Below are 23,146 nucleotides of genomic sequence, written 5' to 3' on the forward strand. Positions count from 1 at the left end.
ATTTTATTTGTTTTTATTTGACTATGACCTAAAATTTAAAAATGTAAAGATGACTTTTAAAATTTGTGGTATGCTACCAAATAAGTTTCTTAAGGATCAAGAAAATAACTTTTCTGGTAGAACTAAGGACCGAAACCCATATGTGACATTTCATATTTAATTATCTCACCTCCACTCCTAACGCTCCATCCACCCTACCCCCACTCCCAACACAGCCTATTCCTACCCTGACCCCCGAACCCCCAACCTCACCCCACCTCCTTATATCCCCTCCACCCTTACCTCCTCATAGTATTTATAGTATATAAAAATGTTATTGAGATAACAGTTTATGTTTACTTATCAAATATCATAAAATAAGTAAGGAAATCATCTATTTTTAGGAAAATGTTTTTCTTCATACCAAACACACATGTCATGTCATTCCTACGAGGAAGTCAATCATTAAGGTAAAAGGGAAATGCTCAAATTAAAACAATATATAAATATGTGATATTCTTTTTGAAACTAACTAAACAAAACATACATAAATAAAACAAAAAAGGGTCAAATATACCCCTGTACTATCAGAAAAGGGCTAAATATACCCTTTGTTATACTTTGGGTCTAGATATACCCCTACCGTTATACTTTGGGTATAAATATACCCCTCCATGGTTAAAGTTGACCAAAGTGGACATGTGACATTAACATTTCGGTGAGGTGGACGCCACGTAGCGTGCCACCTCACACCCCCTTCACATCTTCACGACACCCCTCACCATCTCCACTGGCGCTACCACTCATCTCCGCCATACAATGACAACTGCCGCTGCCACCGTTAACCTATCACAGCCATACAGGGCGTGTTCAAGAAAGGCTCAATTTGGGATGCTGACCATAGGGACAAGACAATCCAAGCCGAAACTAAAATTCAAGAAACCCAGATGACCTATACCTATAAGAAACACAAAGAATCATCAAAAAGTGAACTTGAGGTAAAAAAATCAAATTTTTATCTGGATTTTAAGAAACCCACACGAGGATCATTCTAGGAAAAGTAACAAGAAGCATAAAATGCATCTTTTTGTGGCTGCTCAAAAAAAGCATCAAAAGTGAACTTTGAGGTGAAAAAGATTTAACATTTTATCTAGAATTCAAAGATACCCACATGAGGAGCGTTGTAAGGGAGCATGCAATTTCCCTTTTGTGGCTATTCAAAGTTGAAACAAACAAACAACTACCATTCAAATATTCAAACTTTATGACATTTCCCCACATAAAACCCTTTGGAATTTTAGCTTCCCAGTTCTGTGGAGTAAAGAATTTCGCAAATAGGATAGGTTAACAGCGGCGACGGTTGTATCGTATGGCGGAGATGGGTGGTAGCGCCGGCGGAGATGGTGAGGGTGTCGTGACAGTGATAATGAAGATGTGAAGGGGGTGGCGTCCACCTCTCCGAAATGTCAATGCCACATGTCCACTTTGGTCAACTTTAACCGTGGAGGGGTATATTTGTGTCTAAAGTATAACGGTTGGGTATATTTGGACCCAAAACATAACGAAGGGTATATTTAGCCCTTTTCAGATAGTACAGGGGTATATTTGACCCTTTTCCGTAAATAAAATCCAAGAGATTATATGATTTTGCATTCGCTTACACATCTGCTCTATTTACATTTGATTTTCATTGTAGACAATTTCCTCCTAACAAAACAATTTTTTGTTCCTATTACATACTTTTCTATATTCATAATTTTCCTGTAGGGACTTGCTATTTTGTTATGTTCTTTCAATTGACGTGTGGAATTAAAGTTAAAATGAGAGACAGAGAGAGAGTATTGAAAAAGATATTTCTATAGTTGTTCATAATCTATACAACCGAATGAAGAAAAAAAATTATCCCATATAGTAACTTCTATTTATTTATTTTGTCAATTTTTTAAAATTGAATAAAATAAAGTTTAGTATATTAAAGTGAGAAGAAAAGAAGAGCAGCCGAATTTGACTGTTCTATGGTTTCAGCATAATGATATGAAAATTGAACGAACCTTAGGTGCCTTGAATTCGAGAAACTTAATTACTCCATCCGTTCAATTTTATTTGTCCAATTTAGATTTTTCACGCTGTTTAAAAAATAATAAATAAAGTGTATAATTTACTAATGTGTCCATATTAATTAGTGCATATTTTTATTAGATTTGAAGTGAGTAGTTAATACTATAGATAAATCAGGAAAAATAATGTCTTCTCTTGATATGCTAAAAGTGACAAGTAAAAGTGAAAATCTATTTTTGAAATGATAGACAACTAAAAGTGAACAGAAGGAGTAAATAAAAAAAATCATTTTTGTGTCTCCGACTTAAATGCTTTATTTCGATTTTGATCCTCGAATTCAGCTTTTAAGTGTATTTAACCCTTAATTAATTCATACATGTACTTTTTGTCCCTAAAACTAACTGATGTCAAAAGTTAACGCAGTCAATACTCGGAAAAAGCAAAAAATAAAAATAAAATTTAAAAGAAGAGCAAATTAAAGGGTTATTCAGTAGGAGAGAATCCAATCTATCTATACATAATAGAAGAGGCAAAGCACTATGAGAATGCCAAATGTAAGCACCATAAAATTCTAATATAAAAATAAATAAATATAATTAAAAAAACTGCCAAGTATCACACTTTTTACAAATAATCAGACAAAAAGTAAAAAAAAAAAAAAAAAACTACCAAATTTTTTGAAACTGTCAGTTTATATTGTAGTTTATGAAATTAGAAACCGAAAGGTAGATAACTACTTCTTAGAAAACTGATGATTTAATTAAAAGCAAAAAAGTTTCTTCGAAAACTGCATGCCTCCATCATCGTTGAATTAAAATATTCTACCTGAACCACAATCTAATTTTATCGATTCGCCTCCCCCAGTTGCTTCTTCCAAAAAGTACTCCTTTTCTTTTTAACTAATGTTTTTGCATCTTTATGATGGACAAAATAAGGATATATATAGAAAAATATAGAATATGTAGAAGTTCCTTTTTTAAGGAAAGGATGATACATTTTGTTGTTAGAAAAATAATGAACAAATGAAATTATTCAATTGGGCAACGGTTCTCTTTGTTCTTGACTGTTTAATTCGGACAGAAAAAAAAATACTGTTTAGTACTACTAAATATCTTATGGTTGAATTAAAAATAAATTAATGAGCAGTGACTATCAAAACCTTCTACCCTAACCATAGTTTTTCTTCTGCTCATTGCTGCAGTCTCTCTTTTTAAGAAGTTCTTTGTGCACTTTGCTCTATATCCTGTAAGCATCAAAGATACATCAGGAGAATCATCTTTGCTCCCAGATACCGTTGCTTGGTTGCAGTAATTAACGAAAGTGAGTCTACTTACTTTTGCTGCTGTAAAAATATTACCAAATAAAACTCAAATTAAATGAGATCTTCACTACGTTGTGCAGGTTGAGCAATTAGAGATTGGTGCATTGGTCTCTATTAGGGGTATAAGCCGTGTCAAAATTCTGAAAGCTGAACAGGTAAAATCCCGACATGGCAACTCTCCTACCTGGTTTTTGACACATTCATTCTTCTATCTAGACAACCTGTTGGTACAGAGAATCACTATCCTTTTTAACCACTTCAAAGGAGTTGGAATAATGAATTTCTACGAAGTGACTCTTTTTTGTATTTTCTATTAGATGCACTGTAAATAAATTATTTGTTTTTATTTTTTACTTGAAGTATGACTTTGATATCCTGGCAGATGTTTTAGGTGAAAAGAACATAATTCTCTTTTTCCGTTACTTCCATCAAATCAAATCCACAAATAAGGTATATATAACATATTATTGTGTTTTTTTATTTATTTATTTGTTCAACTATATAAAGATAGCATATAATACTTCTTTGATCATTCATATGTTCTCAACTTTGGACGACAAAAGGTGGTTATCAAATTAGCTTTGAATAGAAATCATGATCAGAAATATTGTTTCTTTGTTTCCAGGTAAATTTATTCTTTTCTTCAATAAAAGCCAACTTTATCTCTATTTTCGTTTCTATACTAAAAACTGAAAGGTGAAAATTCTACCCATGCGAACCATATATATTAGAATATTATTTTGTTTCTCTAGACCTCAGTGAACCATGCTGACTGATCGAGTTTTTGCTTTGTGTCGACCTTTCTTTGTGACGATTCTATGCATGTCTTTAGACAAATAAAATTCTTCAACATGAAGTAAAGAGAGGGGGATTATTTTTCTTTTCCACTAATTTAAAGTCATATCTGTATGTGTATGCCTTTCTATATTTTTATTTTTCAAGAAAATGTACCATCTATGAATTTGTTGCAATGATAATAAGTTTATTGAGGCAGGGGACTTGTGACAAGATTTAAAATAAAAAAAGGGATAAATTTGTGTTGATGTTTTCTAACAATGACAGTTCCCTTTATATACAAATTAAAGGGTTTACATTATTAAAAAAGTATAATAAAGTCTTTACTTGCGACTCTTCGACTAACCAATGAGGGAAGAAGTGGAGAGAACAAAAATTTCTCTTTTAAAGTAGAATTGCATCTTCTCATTCATAAATAAATAGATAACTATGTAATATCGAAACAAGACGCAGAGACCGTACAAAATAGTTTCTGTTAGTAGTTTTGTGCAACCAAAACATTAATATACATTTAACGAATTTAGGAATAATAAGATGTATCCACCTAGAGAACTTTTAGACAAATCTTCCTTTGTACATGAGATTTACGATAAAGTAGTTTTTAAAAGGCCTATTTCGACAATAGATATTAATTGCGAATCAATTCTTTAAGTTGAATGATGTAACTCCAACATTACCTTCTTGCCAACTTCAAAATTTTAGTTATAACTTTATTATATCAAACAACTAACTACAATAAAATTCTTTGAAGCATAAATGTTTAGTTAGTCTATAATTTCATAAACTTTTTGTGTTGGAGTATATCGCATTGAGAAGCAAAATGACAATTACATTTTTCATAAAGTAACTAAATTAATATGCTACAAAACAAACAATATAACAGTTTATATGATTATTTTTTATAATATGGATCGCGCATCGCGCGGGTTCTAATACTAGTTGTAAACTAAAACCAGCGATTGGCGCGAGACTACTCTGAAGTTGGGTGATAAAATTTTGACCCGTCTAATTCAAGGCAATCTGTCTATTTTATACGGATTAAGCAAATACGGATAATAAATTCTACAACTGTTCATTTTTTTAAGAAAATAATTTTAGGAGCAGAACCGCTCATTTTGATTATTTGAAGGTCTATTGTGCTTAATTATACAACTAAGTTCAAAATCGGAATAACACGATAATTCAGAATATTTTGGGTTACACATTGCAGTAGCTTTTTCCTTTTGATAAGTATGAATGCAATAAATAACTAAATATCATTTCAAGACTTTTTAACATAAAAAATCATACTTTTCTTGTACAGTGATAGAAGAATGCATTAAAAAAAAAATTCATAATTTTCAACATCTCAACTTATGGTTTATTTTAATTCTTCAGCAAATGAAGGCCTTCTTCTTCCTTTTTTCTCAAATAATAAAGGCCTTCTTATAACCATTATAAATTTATTTTTGTATCAATCAAAAAGTTACAATTTAATATCAAGAAAAGTTCATCAAGAATGTAGTAAATTTCAAGTTTTTAAGTTTTAGTTAAAAATTTCAAGTTTTTGATACTTGAACTTTGCCTACTATTTTAGAAGTTTGACTTAAATTACTTAGTCATTCATGTCTATCAATAAGATTTTTTACAACAAGAACCAACGTATTGGATCACAACAAATGACTAACATTCTATTAACTTGAAAGAACCTTTTCTAATATAAATGTCTATTGTGAAACTAAAGGCTATATCTCTTGTCTGAGAATATTAGAGTTAGAGCCTGTTTGGATGGGCTTATGCCTATAAGATGCAAACAGCTTATAAGTTAAAAAAAAAAAAAAATTGGGATAGTCTAAGAGCCTGTTTGGATGGGCTTATGCCTATAAGCTGCAAACAACTTATAAGCTAAAAAAAATAAGTTGCGATAGTCTAACTTATTTTTTTTTCCAGCTTAAAGCTTATAAGCTGCTTTAGATAAGCTAAGTCCAATGGGCCCAATTATTCTTTTGAGCTTATTTTAAGCACAAAATGACTTTAAGCTGGCCAGCCAAACACTCAAAAAAGCTGAAAACAGCTTATAAGCAACTTATAAACAACTAATAAGCCAATCCAAACGGGCTCTAACTTTTTTTTTTTTTTTTTTTGGCTTATAAGCTGTTTTCAGCTTATAAGCTATTACATAAGCTAAGTTAAATGGGCCCAATTATTTTTTTGAGCTTATTTTAAGCACAAAATGACTTTAAGCTGGCCAGTCAAACACTCAAAAAAGCTGAAAACAGCTTATAAGCCAATCCAAACGAGCTCATAATCTAAACTAGGGCCACCCCGAGATACTACCATTTGTGCGAACGACCCAAGAGAAATTGGTGAAAATGTTATAGGTCCGACCCGATTCCATACTTTTAAAGACTCCCGCCTCTATTTACGGCTTCAGTTTAACAAGAAAAAAATGGAAGAAGAAAGAAAAACGAAAGAAATGGAAGAAGAAATAATTGATCTTAGGGAGAGCATAGAGGTAATCAACACAACGATTGAAGGTTGTCAACAGATACTTGCACAGAATGTAGAGAAAATTACGGAGTATGAAACAATTTTTGAAGAAGTAAGCATTTATACTTCTTGTAGGAATTAGCTGTAAAACATTCTTCTTTCTCACAACTTTGCATATTGTTTTTTATTCTTGTTTACAACCGAGAATTCTTGTGCATAAAAACAGAATCAAAAGATAGAGCATTATAATCAAAAGATAGAACATTATATATGTGGATAAATGTAGTTAATTTTGAATTTGAACTGCAAATTAGTTGTTTCTTTGTTGTATGGAATCAAATTCAATATTAACTACATAGCAGTTCAAATTAGTTGTTTCTATTGTCGTGTTCTTATTGAATAAGTTTGTCTCTGCAGATATTAAAAGATAAACCACAAAGCAGATTTGCAGATCCTGGAGAATGTATCAAGACAATAAAGCATGAATTACGGTTGCCAAAAATTAAGGCGAGACGATTTGACGAACGGCGGCTGTATAAAGTTGTACAGGCGCTTGTACAACTAGATGAACATCTGGATGCTTTAATAGCTGAGATCGGAACAGAGTCTATGATTAGGCTCTTCTTTCGCGCCGTAATCGAAGAGAAGGAAGACGGTCTAAAAGCTATAAGTAAGCATTTTTTATTTTTGAACGAGTTAAAGGGAAATGACGAGGATGCAGTTGGGAAAGGATTGACCGAAGCCATACAAGAAGCTTGGTTATTGGGTTCCCCCAAAATCCAACTAGTTATTGTTGTTCGTTATCTCATCAGAAAGAAATTCATAGATACAGAAAGAATGGTGCAGGCGATGGATAATGATGTTTCCGATGAGATACTTGAACTCGATAAGAAGTATCTTGCTGAGCGCAAGCGTAAGCATGAGCATGAGCGCCAGTGTTGATGAGATTGCTAAGCTCCTACATATCCTCTAATGTAGAACTAATCGAATTAGTTTTGTAAATCGAATTAGGTACATATAATGTGACTTCTCCCCAGTAACAGGTGAGATGTGAAGCATTCATATTAGATGTTTCGATAATTTCAATGTAGCAATCTTCCCTTGGGAGATGACCATTCATTGATATTTCTTGTCAGGCCTTTGAACAATTCCATATGAATGACAGACATGTCCACAAAAGGTCCATTATAGTTAAATATGGAAATAAGCAACAAATCTGCAGCAATGTAAACTTTAGTGGTGAATTTAGAATTGCAATTTACCAGTCACAAAAAAACTTCTTGGTTCTAACATCTGATGCCGCAGATTCCTGGGAATCTTCACTCAGCTTCAAATTACACCTAAGATAAACCCTGGCTATTCAAACTTTCCGGAATGGAGATATTGCATGTAATTAGTTAATTACCAGAATTTTTAGGACAGAAGAGAAGAAGATAATACTTCCCTTTTTTTTTTTAATCTGAGAGAAGATACCACACGTCTTTACTTTTCACGCTTTCATCCTTTAACAAAGCTAGTCAATAGAAAGTGATATCAAATTGCTTGTTACAAATCCAAATAGACATAGGATTACTCTCTTCACTAATAGAAAGTTGCTATAGTTATTTGATGCTCCATAAGGATACAGAACAGAGGAATTTTTTAAACAAGCCCATGTAGAGATTCCTAAGGGTAAAAAAATTTAGTCACAAGAAACTTTACAAAACAGAACTTGTAATACCCTTATTTTACCAATTGACATTCAAGAGCAAACCTTGAAATCTAAATGGCAAGAATTTTATATAAATGAGTGGATACTGGAAAATAACTTAGAGCAAAGACAACTGAGGTCGCCATCAAGGACCAGACTGTCAATGTAATATTGTGAAGAGGTTAACGTGTAATATAATCTCCCAGATGAGAAGCTGATATAATCATCTCATAAAAGTTGGAATCATCAACTTTATAAAAGAGCAAGCACAGAAAATTTAAAAGAAAAAAAAAATATAAGTTGAATTAATCCTGATACACAGTTCTGTTTTTCTTTTTCAAGTGACTTCCTGATATACTACATTATTATGTCAAAATATCTGCTTTCATGGTATTATTCTAGGCGACCCAATCCTCAACATTGGAGATGTAGCATTCAACAAACAAGTTAAAGTCAGATAAGATCTCAAACCTCCATAGTCTTTACTGTCCGAGTCAAAATTTTCATCTGGCAGGACAGATAGAACACCAGGCACTTCTGCGATGGTACATCAAGAGATTTACTTGCAATGGTAAAAGAAAATTACTAGTACAGATTACAGTTTAAGATTAATAGTACGACATGATATCCTCACCAGCTAATTCTTGAGCACACGCCTCATCTAATCCACAACAAAATCCATAATTGGATTGCCAGGACACATGATATAAGCACATCTGTGCATCTTTTTCACTGTTAAGAAACCAATCCTTCTTTTAGCAAACTGTAAATAGTGAAGTGGAAATAACAATATATTTAATACTCACAAACAAATACTTACTTCCCAAGAACTTTGGTTAGAACTTGAACATAATAGTCAACCACTGGGCCTTTTCATATAACTCCAACAGATGGCCTGGGCATACGAACAACCCAGTGTTGAGAAGTCCCAGCCGGAAATAATGAAAAGCCTTCAGTGTATAAAGTTGATAGGGAACTTAACTGCCCCTTTGGGTAGCTATAATCTTTCACCATTGAGTTAAAATCAGGGTCAGGTAAAACTGATAGTACCCCAGGCATACCTAGTATTCAAAAAAAAGTATAAAAACGAAGATAGCTTCAAAATCGAAGCAAACAGGAAAAGTTTCAAGCAAACCTCCAAAACATAGTATTTTTCAATCAGTATGCATGGCACCTAAATTATGGGCAAATAACGATGCCTTCAATCTTGACTGATAAATTGAGGAGGTCATGCAAGAAAACAGACAGGAAATTTACCAGCAATTGCATCAGCTACCGCATCATCAATGTCGCAGCAAAACCCATATGTGACATTGCAAGAAGCATTATATATACACATTTGAGCATCCTCTTTACTGTTTCATGAAGAACAAGTAGTTGCTAAAAAACAGCAACAACTTCCAAAGCAAGATATTTTTTAAGAGAACTCTCAAGTAAAAACTCTAGAAAAATTCTAAAAGTGGATAGCTGGAAAACAAATAAATGGAGCAAGATATTCAAGTAAACCCACACTAATTGCTTCCTTGACATCCTATATATATGAGTAGTCATTTGGATTGTGATTATATGAGCATAGTCAAGAAAAAGAGAGGTGCTAAATGGAAGTGCTTCGAGTGAGGAAAAGAAGCGATAAGAGGTAATATGAGTTTGTGAAGAAAAATTGAGTTGGTTGAAAAAAGATGAGATGTGAAGCTTGAAGACTGAAGCTAATCTTTAGCTTGCAGTAGTATAATTCAAATTGCAAGAATCAATTATATTTAACAAGAGGTACCAGAGGAGGTCAATCGTGATTGGCTATTTAAAGCGCTTCTGATATGTATCAATTCAAGGGAAAATTCCACCAGTTATAGTCAGAGATTGTATCTGTCTAGAGGCACCAATTCATGTCAGATTTTGTAAGTATTCTCAGTAGCACTGAGAAGCTCAACGTACAAAATTTTGGATAATGGAGCATAAGGATGCAATATCATATTTCCGTTCACGAGTTATTGCATATAATCGGCTGCACAGCCACCACACACCAACTGATGTTGAAGCAGCAAGAATTTGGAAGGCTAGGCTGGAAAACCGTTGCATCCACTCACTGTGACATTCAAAGGATGAATATTTGCAACAAACGAATAACCTGGACAACAAAAAAGATGCTTGGAACGCCTTAGCACAATATGCAAAACAGAATGGAATCAAAATGCAGACTTTAAGGACGAGCTTTGGTCGATGAGCTTTGGTCGATTTTAAAGTGACACATGATGGTAAAGCTAAAATTCTTTTGAAGTTAAGTTTCACTAGGATGGATTATCACAATTAGACCTGAGAAACACTACTAGAGAGACAAGGATGAGAAGAATAATTCACGGCTTGATTCCAGAATCTAAAGGCATAATCATATGTTGGTGGGTCTCAGAACCAACTCTAGTTGAGTTGAATATAAGTTGGCAAACAAAGAAGACCTTTAGAAACAGCTATTAAATCTTTCCAGAGATGAAGATCTTTTTTTAGCAAGAGGAAAAATAACAAACTCAAGAACGAGAAAACAGAAGATCAAATGAAAAGCACAGCTTTCAAAAGAGGAGGGACCACTCAAAACTAGGAGAAGATTGGAAGAATTGCCATCAACAAAATTCAGCATTCTAACTACCAAAGAAATTATTATCTAAATCAGCAAAGAAACAAGGGTATAATTGCATAAAAAAGGTTAGCTATGCCACATATTGTTTGTCCAAGAAAGTAGAAAGTAATAGTGCCACCTTCACCAAAAGAAGCAACATAAGAAAGAAGATTGTCACTTTGAGCCTACAGTGCAGTCGAATATAATAGGAAAAAGAAAAGGTTATCACCATTGCATAGCTGAACAAGGGAAAGAACTTGCACTTGTCGCGGTAAGGAGGAAACTAATCGAATATGATCATGATTGGATTAATATTCAGGCAGTTTCAACCGCATGATTGGATACGCGAGATATTTAATCAACATGATCGAGTACCGGGACAATTGAACTGTTCTTATTATATGACTGGAGTTGAAACTCCAAGAGAGTTGCAACAATTTCAAGAAGCATCGTAACCTCAGCTAAGGAGGTTTACCTGACAAAGAGCCAAAATCCTAATTGTATAGACACAACACTTGCCGAGGCTGATAAGATTACAGAGCGAGATGTCAAGCTTTGGCAAAAGGTAATGAAGGAAGGTACTCTAGCCTTGAAGCAGAACAAACTTAGAACTTTGTGCCAAAACCAAGAGATGCTAAACCTATATCATGCAAGTGAGTTTATAAGCTGGAGAGTCGACCTGACGAATAAATCGAACATTAAAAGACTAATATTAGCTCGAGAATTCCTCAGAAATATGGACTGGTGTGATAAGCAATTCATATGAGAAAAATTACTATTATACACATGTAATAGCTCCAGCAGTTAGTAAATCATTACCTCTATGGCTGATGATGTAAACAATGAGTTCCATCGCAAAGAACTGACTTCGTAGAAATCTACAAGGATCAGCTAGAAGGTTTTGGCGCAGACAATCCTAATTAAATGTGCAAATCTACAATGATCAGCTAGAAGGTTTTGGCACAGACAATCCTAATTAAATGTGCAAACTTTGAAGCTCAATATGATTACAAGCACCTCAATTATGGTGTACATAGATTGTTGAGTTCCTTATCCAGACTGGTTAACAAATAAATGCAGCATATTTTTATGCAACTGCCCCATCAGTAGATGCTTCCATTACATCCTATAAATATAAGCAGTCATTTGGGTTGTGAGCGTGCGAGACGCAAAGTTTAGTAACAAAGGGAAAAGGGTCATATTTGTCCCTCTACTATTGAAAAAGGTTTAATATTGCCCTCCGTTATACTACCGGTCCAGATATGCCTTTAATCTTATACTATCGGTCCATATATGCCTTAATGTTATAAAAGTGGTTCAAACATGCCCTTACTCTATTTTTAACAATCACAATGGATCTTTGATTATCATATCAAAAGAATCACTTTCTCAATTAACATTTTCGCTAATTAATGTCTAACTGTGACTTTTTGCTTAGACATTAATCAAAGCTTCATTTTAGATTCAGCCATTGACATTGACCCGATATCAGTCTGAAAAACATGCTTCTATGACTACCACCCAACTTATTTATAATTACTATTTCTTCCTTCTTAATATATTTGATAATTTGACAACAAATAATTATTTATTAACGATGATAGGTGCTAGCAAGTTTGCGAAGAAGCTTAAAGACTGAAGCTAATCTTTGGCTAGCACAATTGCATAATTCAAATTACAAGGTTCAAATTGAATTAAACAACAGTGACCTCAAAAATACCAGAAGAGAGAAATAGTTCTATGAATTTCCAAATTTTATCAGCAGATATTCTACCAATCATATAAACACTTACACATCTTAATAAAACATACCAGATTGATTCTTTAGGTTAAAATTACAAGCTCCCAATTGAATTAAACAACAGTGACCTCAAAAATACCAAAAGAGAGAAACAGTTCTATGAATTTCCAAATTTTATCAGCACATATTCTACCAATCATATAAGCACTAACCAAAGCACATACACATATTTAATAAAAGGCGTAATACATAAACAGGCCCTCAAACTTAGCCGCATGTGGTAAGTATGTCTTCCAACTTTGGGTGTTAACGCAAGTAGGCACCTCAACTTATATAAAAATAAACACATAAACACAAATGCTGACGTATCAATGACGTGGCATATCAATTTTGGTGATATCTTAGATGATTATTTTATAAAATGAAGTGTTCAACTAATAAGTTGAGGTGCCTACTTGTGGACACTAAAAGTTGGAGGGCATACTTACCGATGGAGGCCAAATTTGAGTGTTTATTTATGCATTATGACTTAATAAAACGCATAAAAGATTGATTCTTTAAGCTTAAAGAAACAAACCAACCTGCCCAATACTCTTTCAAGAATCTCAACATAGTAATCAATGACCTCAGTTTTAGAACTAACCCCATTTGGAAGTTTTTCCATAAGAACCATCCAGTGACTTTGAGTTGTTGTACAAGTAGGTGTAATAATTGTAGAAGAAGTTGTTATTGAAGTTTCTCTGTTTCTTGAAACCAGGCAAGTACAACTGAATTTGGAAGAGTAGAGGTTTTTGGGTGATTGTTTAGGAAAATTAAGGGTGGATTTGAAATGGGGTTTAAGGGGTTTAGCTGATAATGTTGGGATTATGGAGAGAGAGGAATATGAATGAGGGAGAGTTACTTCCATGGCTCACAACTTTCAAGCTCACATTTGAAGGTTGATAATGTTGGGATTATCAGAAATGATGAAATGAGTATATTTAATGGACTAAATATTTTATTCGAGTAGCAAAATTATTTAATTATGTTTTTTATTAAACCCCAGAAAACCCCGTGCTACCGTTCAGGTGCGTAACCTGTTTACTATGCAATAACTCGTAGATTAGATAAGTTCAATGCGATAAGTTTTGACTGAGAAGACTGCTGGTGAGGAGAATTAAATTAGTAAAATTATTCAATTTTGGGCTTTTCACTCAATCATATTTGTCATAAAAAATAGAATAAATTCACTAAACCTCCTTAACCTTTTTGGTTTGAAAAACAATATCCCTTCACCTTTTGAATGAGAGAATAACTCCCCTCGATCTTGAACCTAAAGGTCAAGGTGAATTAGCAAATTTTATGTATTTTTAAAAGGTCACAAATTACCCGTAATTAATAGGATTCTAAAATGCATTTTTACAATTTGTTTAAGAAAACTAATTTATAGTAGTACATATAAATTAAAATTCCAGATTTAAATAAATAATATTTCAATTATCTCCTTATTCTATTTACTTTTCTTCTTTTGATTTTCTGTATCCAAATTTGTTTTGCAATATTTATATGTAGTTTAATTTGAAATTCTAAATATGTCTTAATCCATTATGTTACTTCATTACTTGTATTATCACTGGTATTTTAACTAGTTGGGTAAATCGTAATAATTTATGTCATTCTTACATATTAAATTGTTTATATCTTTAAAACATTTCACTCGTAAGCATAATAACTAAAAATTTACAGTTTGAATCTTAAAAATCAGATATTTTATAATTTTAAAACTCAATAAATTGTTAAAGCAAAGGAGGTTTTATTTTACGCCAAAGGAGCATGAGGTGGTATGTACTTGCATAAAAATTGTAATATCAGTTAGACGAGTTTACTAACTTTTATGCACTATTACTGAATATCTTTTTGTATTTTTTCATATTTTAGAAATATGTACAATAATATATCACATTTTAAAAATATATAAAATTTGCCAATTCATCCTACCATTAGATCTAAGATAAGGGGTTTTTGTCTCGTTCAAAAGGTGAAGGTGTATTGTTCTCAAACCAAAAAGGTTAAAAGGGTTAAGTGAGATTTATTCTATTTTTTTTATGACAAATATAGTTGAGTGATTTTATAAAAGAAAAAACACCAGTTAGAGTGATTTTATTGATACAAAACAAAGTTGAATGATTTTGCTACATAATTCCTTATAGTTGAGTGACCTTTTGAGATAAACGTACCTGAATTGTTATTTTTTTGCGAGTTTCACACTCCTTTTTCTATTTGAACTATCACTATCTGTGTATTAAAACACACTTAGTTGAGTAGATGATGATAATTCAAATAAGAAAGATGAACAAATGATAGTCAGTTTCGAAATGTATTTTAATACATAAATGGTGATAATACAGGTAGGAAAGAAGAACAAATGAGAGTTAGTTTCGAGATGTGTTTTAATACATAAATGGTGATAGTTCAGGTAGGCAAAAAGAATAGCTGATAGTTGAAGTGTGAAACACGCGAAAACGTGATACTTCAGATTGTTTTTTACCATTAACTCTTAAAGTTTTCCCTCTGTTATATATTAACTAAATATTATCTAGGGTAAATTAAGTCAAACACATCTATTTAAGTCAAACACATCTATAATTTGACTCAATTTTTAAAAGACCTCATGTATTTTAAAATCGAACATTTGAGCCTCATTTATTTTTATTAAGATTAAGTCGTGTGAATCTAAATGCACATTTGAATATTAAGATTAAAACGTTTGACTTTGAATATACATGTTGCATTAACATCGTTTTTTTCCTCAATATCGGAATGTATAAAGTTTGTCTTATTGTAAATTAATAAAATAAAATTCTAATTAATTTAATATTTTATTAATAAATATATTTATGTGTTAGTTGGTGATGGCTGTGGATGCTGACTAGCGACTGTGATTAGTTGTTAATGGTGCTGGTGATGGTTGTAGGTGTTGACTGGCTATGGCAATTTATGGTGGTTGTGGTTTTGGTTGTGAGTAGTAACATTGAAATTTTCATTTTTTTTTTTTTTTTGGGAAGATACTTATTTGGTGGTAATGATAACTGATAATATTAGTTAACAGTGGTGATTGGTGATGGTTGTGGCAATGATCGTTAGTTGTTTGTAGAATTATAAATAGTGGCTGGTAATGGCTATAGCTGATTATGTAAAGTAGCCATGGTCAGTGGCGGAGCCAGGATTTATGTCAAGGGGGTTTAAAAATATAAAGAAGCCATAAATGAAGAAGCTAAGGGGGTTCAACGTCTACTATATATACATAAAAAATAATTTTCACTTTATATATACAGTGTAATTTTTTGCCGAAGGGGGTTCGGATGAACCCCCTCGGCTCTATCTACATCCGCCACTGGCCATGGTAGTTACGTTTGAGGAGGGTGGTTGTAGGTTGTAGATAAATAGATCCATGGGAGTCGAGCCTTTGCTGATAAATCATCGAAATCCTGTAAATTTTGATGGATTTGGCCGTTGAAAAGTCGGATTAATCCAACGGTGTATCTTGACTATGTAGCAAATAATTAACGGGTAACGAAGAATTAAGAAATTAGAGATATAAAATATCCTACCGGTATTACATTATTAAAGAAACAATAAAATATATCCTAACTTACATTATTACTTAAAGAAGGAAGTTTCACAGAATGTGCAAAAGAAAATATATGATCAAAGCCCAAATATATGGTCAAAGCCCATCCACCAACTTGATTAGCAACAACTCCATATGATAAATCAAGACGACATCTTGGCCGTTTGATTAACCAGTTCATGGATCAAATGATCAAATTACTCCTTATTAAGTCAAAGTTTGTGAAGCTTCTCAGCCTTAATCAATGGATTGGCCATGGCAATTTCCACCGTTCCCATTGCCTTATAGTCAAAGGTAAACCCATGATTAGGGGTGTCAAATGGGCGGGTTGGGTTGAAATTGGTCCAATAAAAATGGGCTGAGGTAATAAATGGGTTGGGCTAATATTGACCCAAAAGTTATTTGGGCTGAAATGGACTAAAAATGGGCTGGGTCATGACCCGCCCAACTTGACCCAGTTTTTGAAGGGTCTTCTTTCTAGAAAAATATTTTTTTGGAAAATATTTTCTAGAAATACATTTTTCGCAAAAAATATTTTCCTAAACATTATTTTTACGGACTTTAACTCCCCTTACAAAAATGCTATGGAAATGTGAATTTCGCGTGTATACGTCAACCTTGTATTTCATATTATACTCATGATCGTCGTAATGAACAACAGCGTCCTTGTCGGTGTTTGGAAGAAATTCCAGTATGTCAGTTGGAAGGATCTGCAAAAAAAACATGTTATTACCAAAAGAGGTAAAAGAACAATTGAAAATATATAATACGACAACACTTACGAAATCGTCTTTTTCGACGTACGATTTCGTCAATTCTTTGTCAAAACATGCGGTCAAACAAATGTCATCCATCTTAGATGAAGGCTGCCTCTTTAATATCACTATATTTGTTAAGAGTTATTTGAGTTGAGTGAAAGTGAGATGGAAAGAATGCCTATTTATAATTGAATTGAGTTATAGTGTTAGTGTGATCAAGTAGTTAATGATGTCTCGGATTCATTAGTTTTGACCATCACTCCCAAGTACCAACTACCATCATTTACTAACTCAGATTCAATGTGTTTGACTGCTCAAATCTGTACACTGCCCAACGTACACTGCTCAAATGTGTACACACTGCTCAGAAAAGTTTACTGCATTTATACACAACATTGCAGTCACAGCTGCTTAATTCTCTATGCATTTAATGTCATACACAATATTGCAAGACTGAACTGTCAAAAAACCAGGAAATATACAGCAAAATTGCAGTCACAGTTGCTTAATATTGCAAGAATAGAATATCAATACAGGGCAAAATTGCAGTCACAGTTGCTTAATATGTTTCACAAAAACATAATTGACAAATGTACATCATTTACCATAATTGTTTCACAAAAACAACATTAAAACCTGCAGTCACTGTTGCATAACAGTCAGTACCAAAGACATACACATACAGGACTAAACTAATTCAACTTCATTTTTCCATTTCATTTCTGGGAAGTTGATGAACTTGTTTGACTTAAAGAGTTCAACTCAGCAGCTTTGGCCCTTGTTTTCATTCTCTTTTGTCCACTCATTTGTTGAAGACCTTGTTGTGTTATAGCTAGACTCCTTTTCCATTTTAGTCCTCCTGGTCTTGGTTTGTGATGTCCAAGACTACCAGTGACTACTGCTGAATTCATAGGCATGGTTGAAGACTGATTTGCCATTCCAGGCTGCATTAATAAAATAGATCTCCATTAGGCTAGATTGTTTGCATCAAAATGGTTAATGAGGTTGCAAACTTACATTGACAATTTTGAAACCACTTTGGGTCTGAAGCACTCCCATTCCCACAACTCTTGGCCTCTTAAAGGGTGCCCCTCTTCCAGTAACTGATGCACTTGCATCAGAAGCCTAAGTCACATTTAAGGTGTCAAACACTTAGAATTGTAAAATAGATTAAGTGGTAATTTAACAAGCTAAGTAATACCTATGATGTAGACGACTGTCCTGTACCCCTTCCAGATTGAAATGCAGCAGCCATGGCCTAATTCATATTTAAGTAGTTAGACTAAATATAAGACTGTAATATTTAATCAAGTAGTAAATAGCAAGGAAAGTTTTTACCTGTTTGGCAGAACCTCTTGGTCTTCCCCTTCCTCTACTTGGTTGGGAATTACTTGGTACTGTAGAAGAACCAACACTTGACCTTGTTGAACTAGTACTTGTCCCTCTCCCCCTTGCCCTTCCTCTGTCTCTGACAGATTGTGGATTCATAGGACAACCCTTCTTATTGTGACCCTTTGCATGGCACAAGCTGCAGGTCATCTCAACACCTCTTTTTGACAGCTTCCCTGTCTTGTTTTCTGTCTGCTCCTTTCTTCTACACTTCATTGGCCTACCTGGCAGCTTTTTAGTCTCAGGTGGGAGGACAGGAGGATTGGTTGACTTTGGCCACATTGCCATATTATTAACAGGTTGAATGAATGAATTGTATGTTTTGAGGTAAGTGTCCTTAGTGTACCAATGTGTAACATAGTGAATAAGTTTCAATTTTCTGAAATGAAGTGCAGCTATGGCATGACAGCAGGGAATACCTTTCAGCATCCAAGATCTACAAGTGCAGGTATTGCTGTTCAGGTTTACTATGAATTTATTACCCTAGCTGTCCTTGACCTCAAAGCCATATTCACCATTCCATTCAAGAGTACACTTCATTGACTTTGATGTGTTCTCTTGCAATACCTTCAAAGCCATTGGGCTGATGTTTGTTATCCAAGTCTCAGAAAACTCTCTTAGTTGTCCTACCCTTCTCATAATTTTGACTCTAATTTCCTCAAGCATTGTGATAATGGTCTTGTGCCTTGGCCCCAAAATCCAGGAATTAAAACTCTCAGCCATGTTGTTGTCAACACTATCACAACAGCTGAGGTATTTAAAGTAGACCTTGGACCACCTATCTATGTTGTAATACCACAAATATCCATTTATTCCATCACCTAACTTCTCCATATGATCCAAATTTTTTTGAAACTCCTGCTCATATGTGGACTTAGCACATCTCCAGAAGCAGTTTCTAATCTCTATGCCTGTCGACGGCCACGGACTTTCCACTTCCAAGTTTTCCGCTTGGGGGAGCCTTGTGTCATAGGAAAACCATTCTTAGTCTACCTAGGTAGAGCGAAAACCAAAACCTTGTAAGGACATGCATCATTTTAAACCTAGGAGGCTTAATACCCTTGGTGTATTAAGTCCATTAGTCAACCTTACCAAATGTCCAAATGAGTCTATGACTCTAAGTGACACTACTCACTATCTATGTGCATTATTTGAAGGACAAATATGTGGATTATGTGGACCTAATACTCTATAGATAAATATTTCAAGGAAACTAACCTTTTGTTGCAGGTTGTTGTGGAGCATCCAAAATTAATGCCGGAGGTTTGAAGACAGCCAAAGGAAATTAGTGGAGTTGAAGTATTAGATATCTTAGATTAACTTTGAATTGTATTATTGACTGGCATGTAATAAATTTTTATTACTCTTGTAAACTAGTTTTAGAAAGAGTTATGGAATGACACATCAAAAAACATGTTTGTCCTTCAAATGTTCGTTAGGCCTACCTCTGGCATAAAGAGGTCCCTTGCATTATAGAACGCGATGTATTATGTGCAATAATGTGTTTATATGCAATAATATGTCCTTACCGTATACTGACTCATTTTCTTTTTTCTTTTTTCTTGTTTTATCATTTTTCTTTTTAAAATTTATTTTTCAAAATAAAAAGGTTGACTTGTGCTAAAGGGGAACTGGCGGAGCATCCATATTTCACACGGTCTAGAGCCAAAAAATCAGACTCTGACTCATCACTAATCATCTGGTTAACTAAAAAGACTCGTTCTAAAATGGAGCAAAGTTTGATCAATGCAACCACTTCATCTGAGCCATCTCTTAGTTTGCCGATCACGAGTGATCCCACATCTTCTAATCAACCAGAAACACATTTGGAGATCATTGCTCGTTTGGAGCGACGAGTTGCTGAATTAAGTCACATGGTACTTCACAACCGGTCATTTTCTCAAACGCCACCACATATGACTCCATCTCGTGGGGTTCGTCAGACTTTGCCTATGCCACATCCATTCCCAAATTTGGACGAATTTAACCAAGCAAATTATTTTACCACCTCTCAGCCGGTTCGTTCCGAACCCCTCACTCAAAATGCTCCCCTTTTATTTACAGCCACCTCTTCAAAAACTCAGTTCATACCGCCGGCACATGATGTTACCAATACACATCAAGTTCCGCCAGTATATACTTATACCACAGCTCCACCCATGACACAAATCCAGGGACAATGTCGCACAGATGTTGATCATTATGTCGAAGTTGAAAATGAGGCACGGTCAATTAATGATGAAATGATAAATAGAAAGCTCAAAAGTTTGGAGGATGCCATGAGAAGTTTGCGTGGACTTGGTAGTAACCAAAGCGTGAGATATGAAGAATTATGTGCATTTCCTGAGGTAGAATTGCCACCAGGTTACAAGATTTCAAAATTTGAGAAGTTTGATGGGTCGGGGAACCCTTTCTTCCATTTGAAGGTCTATTGTGAAAAGTTGATTGGTGTGGGGAAGAATGAAGGGATAAGAGTCAAACTATTCAATCAGAGTTTGAGTGGAAAAGCCTTAGAGTGGTATTCTAAGCAAGATACAACCAAATGGCGTACTTGGGATGATTTGGCAAATGCTTTTGTGGATCACTACAAGTTTCATGTTGAGATCGCTCCTGACAGAATCTCAATTACAAAGTTGAAGAAGAAGTTCACCGAATCATTTCGAGAATATGCTATACGGTGGAGGGAAGAAGCATCTAGAGTACACCCACCCATGGAGGAGACAGAAATGGTTACTTTCTTCATTCAAGCACTAGAATCGGAATACTATGAACGTTTGGTGACAATGGGCGGAAAAACTTTTGCAGAGGTGATCAAAGCCGGGGACATGATCGAAGATGGCATTAAGACAGGGAGAATAACAAGTCTTGCGGCTTTACAGTCTACTAGTAGGGCCATACAAACTGGTACTCTCGGAAACGGAAAGAAAAAAGAAAAAGAAGCAGCATCGGTAATGGCTTTGGGAAACACATCATACCACCATCAACGACCCCCGCGATACCAGCCTAACGCTCACCACTCACAATATTTCCAATATTCTCCACATCCCTACGACCAAGCTTTGTCATCTTACCAACCTCAATCACCACAAATATCCTACCCTGTTTACAACACACAACCAGCATATCGAGCTCCACGACCACCAACATATCCAGCTCCACCATCACAAACTCATCATCCAAACAATGCATCTGCACCTCGCCCAAATAAACCGTTTCGCAATTTCACACCATTAGGAGAGCCACTGAGCGTTGTTTTTGAAAGGCTGCAAGCTTCAGGCCTAGTATATCCTGTGGAAGGTAGAATTCCAGATCCATTACCCAGAAGCTTTGATCCCACTAAAACATGTGCATATCATTCGGGGGTAAAAGGCCATTCCACTGATCGTTGTTACGCATTGAAGCATAAGGTTGAGGATCTTATTGAAGCAAAACAGATCATGGTCAAACCACCAACACCAAATGTGATTAACAATCCACTCCCAACCCATGATGGGGCCACGATAAATATGATTGGAACAGATGAAAATGTTGATGACCCAGTCGAATTTATAATGCCTGTGGATCGTGTGGAAGATCATGATCTTGTAGCCGTTGCTTCTCCGGCTGTAGTGATAAGGGGTTGTGTGCCTATCGAGATATTAGGAGCTTCATCAACGCCTGTGGAAGTAGTTCAAGCACCAAATCAGTTACCAGTGCTCGATACAAAAGCCGTACCATGGAATTATCAACAAACTGTGATGGAATGTCAAGGAAAGGACGCGATCACTGACAAGGTTAAGACATCAGGAATGACAAGGTCTGGAAGATGCTATTCTCCAGAAGAGCTAGTTAGATTGGGGCAAGTTAAGGAAACCAACGTACCTCCCAAAAGTGTCGTGACTGAATTCGAAGCAGAAGAATTTCTGAGGAAAATTAAAGCTAGTGAGTACTCGGTCGTGGATCAGTTGAAAAATACCAATGCTCAAATTCCTATTCTCTCTTTGCTTTTGAGTTCGGATATGCACAGAAATGCACTGTTGAAGATCTTGAATGAAGCATATGTCCCAAGCGAAACAACTAGTGAGGCGTTAGCTGGGATGATTGAGCGCGTACTTGATAGCCATCGAATCAGTTTCGATAATGAAGAACTGCCGCCAGAAGGATGCATGCATAACAAAGCGCTCTATATAACTGTCAAGTGTCGTAACATGTTTGTGGCTAAAGTATTGATTGATGGGGGTTCTGGACTTAACATCTGTCCATTAACAAGTCTGAAGAAGATCGGATATAATGTTAGTGAGCTCAAGACAAGTGATGTGAATATTCGAGCATTTGATGGGGCTCAAAGGCGCCCTATTGGAGAAATAGAGTTGAAAGTGTTGATTGGTCCTGTTGAATTCATTATGGATTTTCAAGTACTGGATATTTCCACGACATACAACATGCTGTTAGGAAGACCGTGGATACATCTGGCTGGGGCTGTACCATCTACTTTGCACCAAACTGTCAAATTCGAGTGGGATCAGCAACAAATATGTATACATGGAGAAGGGGATACGTCTTTCTATCGAGAGCAATCCATCCCATTCATTGAGGCAGAAGGAGGGTTCGACGGAGCAGCTTACCACGCTTGGGAGGTTGTGAATGTCACTAAAGTGGGTGAAGTCTGTCAAACTCAAGAGTTTAAAAGGTCATGCGCCGCGATTATGGTTGCAAAAGAAATGCTGAGAAATGGGTACCAACCTGGAT

General features: G+C 34.9%; 1 pseudogene; it reads right to left on the minus strand.

The window, feature by feature from the left end:
- Positions 1-8,500: 8,500 nt before the first annotated feature.
- On the minus strand, positions 8,501-13,612 carry LOC132615581 (organelle RRM domain-containing protein 1, chloroplastic-like; annotated as a pseudogene).
- Between the last annotated feature and the right edge of the window lie 9,534 nt (positions 13,613-23,146).

Source organism: Lycium barbarum, chromosome 10 (genome assembly GCF_019175385.1).
Source record: "Lycium barbarum isolate Lr01 chromosome 10, ASM1917538v2, whole genome shotgun sequence".
Classification (NCBI taxonomy): domain Eukaryota; kingdom Viridiplantae; phylum Streptophyta; class Magnoliopsida; order Solanales; family Solanaceae; genus Lycium; species Lycium barbarum.